Source organism: Heloderma suspectum, chromosome 4, assembly GCF_057233095.1.
Source record: "Heloderma suspectum isolate Gila_16-S chromosome 4, 16-S_ref, whole genome shotgun sequence".
Taxonomy (NCBI): Eukaryota; Metazoa; Chordata; class Lepidosauria; order Squamata; family Helodermatidae; genus Heloderma; species Heloderma suspectum.
Window position 1 is genome coordinate 189,024,998 of NC_139461.1, and position 12,067 is coordinate 189,037,064.

A 12,067-nucleotide genomic window follows, 5' to 3' on the forward strand; every position below is an offset into this window, starting at 1 on the left:
CCCACTCCAGTATTCTTGCCAAGAAAACCCCATGGAACGGATCACAAGGCTAAAAGATATGACGCTGGAAGATAAGCCCCTCAGGTCGGAAGGTGTCCAATATACTACTGGGGAAGAGCAGAGGGTATTTCCAAGTAGTGCCAGAAAGAGTGAAGCAGCTGGGCCAAAGCCGAAAGGACACTCAGCTGTGGATGTGTCTGGTGGTGAAAAGAAAATCCGATGCTGTAAAGAACAATATTGTTTAGGAACCTGGAATGTCAGATCAATGAATCAAGGTAAGCTGGAGGTGGTCAAACATGAGATGGCAAGATTGAACATCGACATCTTGGGAATCAGTGAACTAAAATGGACAAGCATGGGTGAATTTAATTCAGGTGACCATCATAACTACTACTGTGGGCAAGAATCCCTTAGAAGAAAAGGAGTAGCACTCATAGTCAACAAAAGGGTGGGAAAAGCAGTACTGGGGTATAATCTCAAAAATGATAGAATGATCTCAGTACGAATCCAAGGCAAACCATTCAACATCACAGTAATTCAAGTCTATGCCCCAACCACTGAGGCCAAAGAAGCTGAGGCTGATCGGTTCTATGAAGACCTACAACACCTTCTAGAACTAACACCAAAAAAGAGATGTCCTTTTCATCATAGGGGATTGGAATGCTGAAGTAGGAAGTCAAGAAATAACCACGATAACAGGCAAGCATGGCCTTGGTGTACAAAATGAAGCAGCTAATAGAGTTTTGCCAAGAGAACACGCTGATCATAGCAAACACTCTTTTCCAACAGCACAAGAGGCGACTCTACATACGGACATCACCAGATGGTCAATATTGAAATCAGATTGATTATGTCCTTTGCAGCCAAAGATGGAGAAGCTCTATACAGTCAGTAAAAACAAGACCTGGAGCTGACTGTGGCTCAGATCATGAGCTTCTTGTTGCAAAATTTCAGCTTAAATTGAAGAACGTAGGGAAAACCACTAAACCATTCAGGTATGATCTAAAGCATATCCCTTATGAATATACAGTGGAGGTGAGGAATAGATTTAAGGGATTAGACCTGATAGACAGAGTGCCTGAGGAACTATGGACAGAAGTCCGTAACATTGTTCAGGAGGCAGCAACTCAATCCATCCCAAAGAAAAAGAAATGCAAGAAAGCAAAGTGGCTGTCTCATGAGGCTTTACCAGTAGCTAAGGAAAGAAGGGAAGCAAAAAGCAAGGGAGAAAGGGGAAGATATATCCAACTGAATGCAGAGTTCCAGAGAATAGCAAGGAGAGACCAGAAGGCTTTCATAAATGAACAATGCAAAGAAATCGAAGAAAACAACAGAATGGGAAAGACTAGAGATCTTTTCAAGAAAATCGGAGATATCAAGGGAAGGTTTTGTGCAAAGACAGGCATGATAAAGGACAAAGAAGGCAGGGACCTAACAGAAGCAGATGAGATTAAGAAGAGGTGGAAAGAATACACAGAAGAACTATACAGGAAAGATCTGAATGTCCCTGATAGCCATGATAGAGCTATCAGGTCACTGAACTTGAGCTGGACATCCTCGAGAGTGAAGTCAAGTGGGCCTTAGGAAGCACTACTAACAACAAAGCTAGTGGACATGACAGTATTCCAGCTGAGCTATTTGAAATCCTAAAAGATGATGCTGTTAAAGTGCTGCACTCAATATGCCAACAAATTTGGAACACTCAACAGTGGCCACAAGACTGGAAAAGGTCAGTTTACATTCCAATTCCAAAGAAGGGCAATGCCAAAGAGCGTTCAAACTACCGTACAATTGTGCTCATTTCACATGCCAGCAAGGTTATGCTCAAAATCTTACAAGCTAGGCTTCAGCAGTATGTGAACTGAGAACTACCAGAAGTACAAGCTGGGTTTCGAAGAGGCAGAGGAACTAGAGATCAAATTGCCAACATTTGCTGGATCATGGAGAAAGCAAGAGAATTCCAGAAAAACATCTATTTCTGCTTCATTGACTACGCTAAAGCCTTTGATTGTGTGGATCACAACGAACTCTGGCAAATTCATAAAGAGATGGGAGTACCAGACCACCTTACCTGTCTCCTGAGAAACCTGTAGGAGGGTCAAGAAGCGACAGTAAGAACCAGACGTGGAACAACCGATTGGTTCAAAATTGGGAAAGGATTATGACAAGGCTGCATAGTGTCGCCCTGCTTATTTAACTTATATGCAGAGTAAAAAGGTAAAAGGTAAAGGTGTCCCCAACCAGTCGTGTCTGACTCTAGGGTGCAGTGCTCATCCCCGTTTCTAAGCTGAAGAGCCAGCGCTGTCTGAAGACGCTTCCGTGGTCATGTGGCTGGCATGACTGAACACCGAGGTGCACGGAACGCTGTTACCTTTCCCGCCGAGGCGGTACCTATTTATCTACTTGCAATTTCTTGCTTTCGAACTGCTAGGTTGGCAGAAGCTGGGACTGAAGACAGGAGCTCACTCCGTCACGCAGCACTCGGGTCTCGAACTGCTGACCTGCCGACCTTCCAGTCTGCAGTTCAGCGTCTTAACCATTAAGCAACCGCGGCCCTATATGCAGAGTACATCATGAGAAATGCCGGGTTGGATGAATCACAGGTCAGAATTAAGATTGTCGGGAGACTTATCAACAACCTCAGATACGCAGACGATACCACCCTAATGGCAGAAAGCGAAGAGGATCTAAAGAGCCTCTTGTTGAGGGTGAAAGTGGAGAGTGCAAAAGCTGGTTTGAAACTCAACATTAACAAAACTAAGATCATGGCACCTGGCCCCATCACTTCCTGGCATATAGAAGGAGAAGACATGGAAGCAGTGACAGACTTTATTTTCTTGGGCTCCAAGATCACCGCAGACGGTGACTGTAGCCATGAAATTAAAAGACGCTTGCTCCTTGGGAGGAAAGCTATGGCAAACCTAGACAGCATAGTAAGAAGCAGAGACATCACCTTGGCAACAAAGGTCTGTATAATCAAAGCTATGGTTTTCCCAGTAGTAATGTATGACTGTGAGAGCTGGACTATAAGGAAGGCTGAGCGCCGAAGAATTGATGCTTTCAAACTGTGGTGCTGGAGAAGACTCTTACGAGTCCCCTGGACTGCAAGGAGGTCAAATCAGTCCATCCTAAAGGAAATCAACCCTGAGTGCTCTTTGGAAAGACAGATACTGAAGCTGAAGCTCAAATATTTTGGCCACCTAATGTGAAGAGAGAAGTCCCTGGAAAAGACCCTGATGCTGGGAAAGATTGACGGCAAAAGGAGAAGGGAATGGCAGAGGATGAGATGGCTAGATAGCATCACCGATGCAATGAATATGAACTTGAGCACGCTCTGGGAGAGAGCGCAGGACAGGAAGGCCTGGCGTGCTATGGTCCATGGGGTCACGAAGAATCGGACACAACTGAATGACTGAACAACAGTGCTTTTTATTGGTATTTAGATATAGCGTCACCAAGATGGGATCGTATCGATATGACACGAGTTGTAGATCTGGTCTAAGTTGTCCAGGACCCGAGATGAGTTTTTGAGATAAAACCAAAAGATGAGTTACAGTATACTTTCCTGCAAAGTTATGTGAATTGTGACTCATTTGTACATCAGCAGAGACTGGAACTAGATGTTAGAGGCAGGCAGATTCCCTAGGTCTAGCCTCTAACATCTAGTATTAACTTAGCCATGTTTGATGTCACAATGCTGTACGTGTTCCCACCTCCACATCATTGGCTACTGCCAATGATTATGACAAGGGTACATTGTACTAGAAGTTATGGAGAGAGGAGCCATAAACTAGACCAGACTTCTCCAACCCAGTGTTCTCCGAATGTGTTTTACTACAACTCCCATCATTCCCAGCCAGCATGACTATTGGCTGAACTAGACACACTTCTGATGGCAATTATTTATAGCCATAATGTCGAGTTCTTCTAGTGTAAAATCCTTTACTGAATTTGAGTTGCTTGGATTTAAGGTCTTAAATGAAGAACTTTCAAAACTGTAGATATGGGATATCAGGCTGTTTAGCTGCAGCAATATTCCTTAATTAATGCCTTATAGAATAGGATGTGCATAGATTAAAATTTACAAAAGAATCAGGCAATATATTTGCCTCCCACCATGAAAGTTATAACAACTCACTGTATGCATCAGGATCAATATGTTATGTGCTTCCTTATATGCAATCCTTGTAAATGGTTCTCGCCAATGGGGATGGGAAAATTCACACTGTGATGGCCACAACTGATGCTGACTGTTCTAAATAGTGCATCTTAAGTGGCAAACCCATCACGGAGCTGTTGATGTGTATTGCAAGTAAGCCATCTCCTAAAATACCTGCTTGTGTGTGTGCTTTATGTCTAATTATTGTTTTGGGGACAAGGGAGTGGAGACTTCAAGAGCAGAAGGAAGAGCCTAAATCTCCCTCTTTGGTATTTTCCAATGTTGGTAGGAATGTGGTTGGAGAAGTGAATTACTCTGAACCAGCATTATTGGAAACAATCAATTACCCCATCATTCCATTATGCAGGTGCTGATTATATTTAGAGATGAAACGAATTTCCCACTTAGAATGTGCATATTGTACTCATATTGTGCATATTGTACTTGAGTGCTTCAGCAAATGCATGAATTGCATCTCACAATCTTTGTGAGGTCTGATAGAACACCCATATTTGACAGCTAATTATTTGCCCTCCATCATATGTACTGGACTAACAAATCTGAAGTGTGCAAAATGGAAACTTCAAATAATATATAAATATGAATAAACAAACACAATGCTAAATATATAGGAGAAGGGAATACAATAAACTTGTGCAATTCAATAATTATCTGGTTCTGTGTACTTTGGAAAATGAACTTATTCCAGGAGATTTGTCAATTTGCTTCAAATCCCGGAATTCTATTATTTCATTTTAAGGGCTCTATAATACAAGAACTACAAGTTACAGAACGATAAAACCCCAAACACAAGTATCGAAGATCTTTGCAGATTAGCACATAGTAGATATCATGCCCCAAGCTAACAATCAGTGTGCCAGGCCAGATGTAACTGCAGTGCAAGAATCAAGCTTACTGAAAAATGTCTAATATGTTAAACAGCAATACATTTTGTCACCTCTGGCAAAGGACAAAATGCACCCCCACAATTTATTATTTATTATATCATGCTTTTTTCCCTCTTGCAAGGAACCCAAGGCAGCTTACATGGTTCTCTTCCTTTCCAATAACCCTTTGAGGTAGGTTAGACTGAGAGTCAGGGACTGCCCCAGCGAGCTTCATGCGGACTAGAACTGGGATCTCCCAGTCCAACACTCTAACCACTACACCACACTGGCTCTCCATGTACAGAAGCAAATTGGAGAGGAAGTTGCTTACTTCATTACTGGCTACTGGACAGCATCCCCCACAGTACCTGAAGCCAGCCGATTAAGCTACACAGAGCTGTCTGCTCTATGCAGGCTGCCCTGCTCCCCCTAAACTAGGGGGAGCAGGGCAGGCTGCATGGCACACACAGTTCTGTCCTTAAGAACATAAGAAGCGTCCTACTGGATCAGACCAAAGACCTATCTAGTCCAGCATTCTGTTCCCACAATGGCCAACCAGATGCCTATGGGAAAATCCCCCTCCAGCTCATGTTCCCAAGCAACTGGCATATAAGAGGCATGCTGCCCAGATACTGGAGGTAATGGATAGCCATGATGACTAGTAGCCACTGATGGCCTTATCCTCCATGAATTTGTCTAATCCCCCTTTAAAATCATCCAGGTTGGTAGGTTGTGGTAGTGAATGCTGTAGTTTAACTATGTGCTGTGTGAACAAATATTTCCTTTTATCTGCCCTCCCACCAATCAGCTTCATGGCAAGACCCCAGGTTCTAAATCCATTTTCTTTGCACCATGCATAATATTACACACATCTATCGTGTGTCATCTGAGGAGTTGCTCCAGCCCCTTGATCCTTTTGACCAACATTTCCGTGCTGCTCACTGCATCTTGTTCCCTCTTACAGAAAACTAAAATTCACCTCTTGTCCCTATGATTCTATCCTATGGTCTGATGATCCGCCACCCCAAATAGCTGAGTGGCACATCTCCTGGTTCGGGCTTCAGTGATGTTTAAGAATATATGCACTGGTGCAAAGGTGATATGCTTCCCCAACATATGTGTTTCTTATACCCTAGTCATAAGTATATTTGTCCCGAAGTAAGTACCACTGATTTCTATAAGACATGGGCTCCTTTGTACATTGATAGATGGCATGGGAGTAATTTCGGTGTGGTTTTTTCCCATGTTGCCCCAGTAACATTGGATGCCCTGAAGCACAGGGGCAGGACCATTTGTCCAAGTCCTTTCCACTGCGTTATCACCAATTAAGTGATATTTGAGCAAGAAGGATTGCCTGCTTGGCCCTGCCCACAGTGAAGGATTAGAAAATTCTCAGTGGATGTTATAGAGTGGAAGAAAATTATAATATATCTTCTGTTAACTAGGTTAACAGGTGAAAGCAGGTTTTACAATCATAATATTGCAAATATAATACATATGATCTAATATTCCACACACACACACACACACACACACACATATATATATATATATATACACACACACACACACACACATACATACATACACATATACATACACTTCATGTGGGGAAAAAGGCAGATAATTTATAGTTAAGCCACTGCACCAGCACTGTAAAACGTATGATAAAAATAAATAATCCCTGCATTGGAAAGTCTCCCACTCATACCTCTTTAAAATATGGCATGATATTGAAGATTTACACATTTTCTTATATCTTCAGTTAAAGAGTCTTCAATAAGAACCAACATGTTCATAATATTTCCTCTTTAAACTACCCATACTAACATAAATTGAAGGCAAAAGGAGAAGGGGATGGCAGAGGATGAGATGGCTAGATAGCATAATCGATGCAATGAATATGAACTTGAGCACACTCCGGAAGAGAGCGGAGGACAGGAAGGCCTGGCGTGCTATGGTCCATGGGGTCACAAAGAGTCGGACACGACTTAACAACTGAACAACAACAACTAACATAGTCTCAACAGCAATGTTTTGCCTTCTCCAGCAATTATGGTAAAATATTCAGTTTATGGCTTTCTAACACAGACATTAATATTAAAACTACCTGAGGTCAGATTACACCAAAATGATTACATCAAAAGCATTTTGCACTTGGATGTACAAAACAGTTGTACAGGATGCCTTAGGTATTAAACTTTGCTAGTGAAAAAAAATATATAAAAATTATATATTTCAATTTCAGGAACTGTAAATTCAATTATGTGAAATTCTATGTGAAATTCCACAATTTCCAATGGGAGTAATCAAGATTCCCCCCACCCCAATATGTGCCAGTCACCCAGTTCAGTACTGTTATTGTGAATTCATTATATTGACAATTTAAATCAGGGCCTAACTAGACTAGATAAGAGAGATGCATGAATAGCTCTCCAGTTTCTTTGCAAATAGCAACTAGGTGGCAATGTGAAATACCACACTGCAATCCTGATCCAGATTCCCCATGCCACCCCGCAACCCATGATAAAAGTTTGCAAAAGTTTGAAGAGACTGGAGAGTTATTCACACATATCCATCATCACATCTCTTGTAGGGATATTGGAGAAATCCACAACAGAACCAATTAAGTTTGGATTTTCATGAATCCGACCTATGGATTCCGCAGTAGACCAACTTGCAGACTGTTTTTCTAACTTTCCTGAATTCTGCACAATTTTTGTCGTAGAAAAATACGCAACCCCCCCCCCCCCGGCAAAAAATGCACATTTTCCCCATAAGTGAAAGCATGAAAATATGCATTTGGGGGGATTTGCACATTTTTTGCACATGTGAATTTGCACAAATATGTAAATTGATTCCGGTGATGGATGGACGATGGAATGAAAGGTACCTGACAAGCCACGAAACACAGACCGAACAGATTTTACACAATCCATACATCCCTAGATTGTTTTAGCCCTCATTCAGATTTTGCTTCCAGATTTTTATTTGCTGTGTTTCAGCTGTAAATTTCAAAGCCTCAAACTGTGAAAATAACAAAGTAAGTTGCATATTTAAGTTCCCTGAGGTTCTCAAACAATGAGTAGAAATTTAAAGACTTGTCAAAAGGAATTAATGAAACAGAGAAGCATGCTTCATCTCAGTATCTGTATGATGGTGTACTAAGGGATTCATTTTTTATGGTGGTGATGATGGCTCTTTTTGTACTGATTGGTCCTGTGGCTTGCCTGTTGCATAGCAGCTGGGCCTTCAGAACGACCTCTACCTGCCATTGCTGGAATTGGGTGGGCTGATGATCCCTGGAAAGAGGATAAAATAATTAAGGGACTAGGAAAGGGAGCCTGAAAGAAGGAGTGTGCTAGGAGAAGGAATGAAGAAGCCAAGACAAGAGGCAGGCCAGGGGAAGGAAAACAGAGAGAGAGAGAGAGAGACAGGCCCAATGCTAGCACAAGTATGGTGGGGCAAACACCAGGGTAGTGGTGGGGAGGTCCTGGAAATCCCACAGGGATTGATGCCAGTATTATTATTTTTTAATAAATGTATGGGCCAGTGGCAGAAAGGAGAAGCACTGAGCCAGGCAGTTGCTGCTATCTCTCCCCCGTCCCCAGTGCCCCACCCGTAACGTAGCAATGTTTTGTCAGGGGCCAGAAGCCATTGGAGGAAAGAGGATAGCAGCCACTGAAACTATCTACCTGACTGCCTCTTCTTACAGCACCATAGGGTGGCCAGGTGTCCTAACTTACACAGGGCATTTGAAGGTCTGTCAGAGGGCAGCCCTGTATTCAAAGGCACCCTCTATTGGAAAGCCTATTTGGTCCAAGTTAGGTTTAAAGATAACGAATCATAAAAAGGGAAAGCAGGGAGGGCCTTGAAGTTGCCCATGCACAGGTAGCACCTGGACAGCAGACTGAGCAGGCACACAGGTTAACTAGTGGTACACCTTAGTAATTTTAGGCCCTGGTCTCAAGGGCTGTATTGGGCATCCCTTTAGATGAGCAGGTGTATTACTTTAGTCGTGAAGTACATATTTCTCTTCCCCCCTCCAACCACCACTCCATGCTTTAAAACTGCTTCTATATTCCTGATACTTTAGAATAACCACAAAACTGTTTGCTGACCCTGATTTTTTAAAAAAATAATCCTCTGAGCATGTGCGGTTTTTCATTTTAAGCTCACTTAAATCATCATGACTACAGGATACTAAGTTTCCTTCTGCTGCCGTCATGAACTGCTGCTCTCTGGGTGGTCATTCGGGGGGGCCCTGGGCTGCAGGGCCCCAGACTTTGGCCCCAAAGTCCAGCTCTTACTTCACTGCTGAGGTTACCTGGTTTTTCCTACTATGGTGAGATGTATCGTATTTCTATTTATATTCTAATAATTATTTTCTAAACGTGCATCTATACATATAAATTAGCATATGCATTTTTTGTGCACCCTGTGCCTTCTTTTTTGGCAATGCATGTCCTCCTTTTTTTTAAATATATTTTTTATTTTTTTTATATGAATGAAATAAACAGTACCAAAATTACCAACAACCTCATCAATGCTTCAATTTCCCAGCAATACAATATTCTGATGAGGGCACCACAATAACAAAAAGAGAAGAAAAAAGAAAGAGAAAAAAATAAAGGGAAAAGGGAGGAGGAAAGGAAGCAAAGAAAAAAGGAAGAAAATTCCTTCCCCCTCGCTCCCCCCCATTCCCTCCCCCCTAACGAATTGAATTTAAGCTCCAACACCCCTTGGTCTCCAGTGTCATTCTATTTTAAAGACTATTTCTATAACCTTAACAATCTTACAATTTAGTATACAACCTAACATTTCTATATCATATCATCAATCTCATATAAAAAAAGAGGTCTAGAATTCATTCCCCAAAGCCTAGTATTATTAGTAATAATAATAATTATTTGTTTACTCTCTTTCATTTCTTATTTTTCTTGTTTTTTCTTGCTTTTATTTTAAAATAGATAATATATCTAGTATAAAATATATTACTGAATGTTGAAGGTTTATATTGTTTTATTGTTATATAATATTATATAACGATAAAACTTAATATAAACCTTCAACATTCAGTAATATATTTTATACTAGATATATTATCTATTTTAAAATAAAAGCAAGAAAAAACAAGAAAAATAAGAAATGAAAGAGAGTAAACAAATATATATATAATCATTTATCTTCTGAGTTAGCCTGGATCAAGTAGACTAAATAGAAACAATTAACAAAGCTTGTTTAAAGATTCCAATTCATGGGGTTGTAACAAAGTTCTCATGCTTTTTTACGTTCAGCCAAGCCTCCGCCATTTCATGATTTTGAAACTTCTTCATCTGACCTTCAGACACAATACAGAGAGTAGCAGGATATTTTAAGTAGTATTGTAAATTCATTTGTTTTGCCAAGTTCTTTGCTTTGATAAATTGCCTTCTTTTATTCACCACCTCTTTAATGTAGTCTGGAAATAGCATAACTTTATCTTCTTTTCAAGAAAGGCTTCGTGCCTCTCTAGCCAAACGCAGGATAAAATTCTTTGTGGAGACTTTTGCAAATTGAGCTATGATGGTGTAATCAGTCCCTTTAGCATTTGGCACATGAAATGCCTGCTCAATATCAAGTAAATAATCAGATGGAATAGGGAGTATTTCGTGCAAAAGTTTATGTACAAAAACAAGCAATTTTACATCATTAGGCAAATTTTTAATCCCCAAAATACATACATTGGATCTCTTCGTGAAGGCCTCCAGTTGAGAAATTTTATCAGAGGTGTTTTTAAAATAAATTTATGTCATGGTTTCATTTCCAGCCACACGGTCTTCAAGCTCATTAATTTTCGACTCCATTTTTTGCTGTGATGCATTAATCAAATCTACAGCTCCTTGCAGGGCGGTGATGGGATTTTGGATTAAATCCAACCTCTTGACTTGCTCTGTAAATTGCGAAGATAAGGTCTTTATCAGCGTATATAATTCACCTATATCTTCTCTTCTTGACATTTTTGACACAGAAGGTTCAGGGGGAGTAGATGCGAACTCCCTTCTTCTCCTTGGCACAGACATGTTTCTCTCAAGCAGATCTTACAGGTCCTCAGATGTTCTCAAATATTGTTAAAATCATCCTTCAAAGGTTGTTGATATTTCTTAAAGCATATATTATATGAGAGACGTCAGCCCTGTTTTCTCCTATCCAACAGGAGTCTCACTACAACTTTTTGCTTTGGTAAAGCTCTGGGGAGATAATCCTGGCATCCCGCCCCTCCCCCACTATCATGTGGGAGTTACCTTTCTCCAAGATGTTGTCCAAAGCTTGCTTGCCTTGCCCTCCCTTTCCATTCCAGGGGGGAGATGAAAAGGTTTTTCAACCTTTTAAAAAGGTGTTTGAGAAAGCTCCCACGGAGCCCCGTGGGAAGCTACCAGAGCGACATTGGTCCCAACCAGAGGTCCGCATATCCTCCTTTTTTGTGTGATGTGTAACTGGCCACTCTAAGCACTGGGCACTTAAAAGAAGGAAAGTTGTGACACTGCTGCAGCAGCCTCTCCGAAGCACAAGCCTGGCATGACTTCTTTCCATTAAGGACCCAAAGTTGAGAGAAGCACTAGGGCAGGCAGCTACAGCATCCTCCCTCTGCCACTTGTTCCTTCTGCTGCCCCCCCCCCCCCAGTAAGCTTGCTGGGGGGGGGGGCGGTTGCCAGGGTAGCAGTTTGGTAGACACCAGGGAATGGTTTGGGAGGTGGCACCCATTTCGTAATGGGGGCTCCCAGAGGATACCTTGCCCAGGGTCCCCTCCAACCTGGCACTGGGCTTGAGGCAAAAATGGGCAGAGATCGCCGGAGGTAAGCATGGCCAGGTTCTGCCAGAAGGAAGGAAACCTAAAATTCATGTGCTGCTTTAAAATAACCAGCTATATGTCTGACTGCAAGCCTCTGCTATCATTTAAATACACTAAACAGTGAGAAACCTGAACACAAGCACATCACATGTAGCCCGTTAGAATGTGCAAAATGGCACATGGTCTGTT

At 41.6% G+C, this 12,067-nt stretch overlaps 1 protein-coding gene across 3 annotated transcripts in view; it reads right to left on the bottom strand.

Moving 5' to 3' along the window:
• Positions 1–12,067, bottom strand: part of NTNG1 (netrin G1) — a 334,691-nt gene that overhangs the window by 18,558 nt on the left and 304,066 nt on the right. The gene's annotated exons all lie outside the window — the stretch shown is intronic.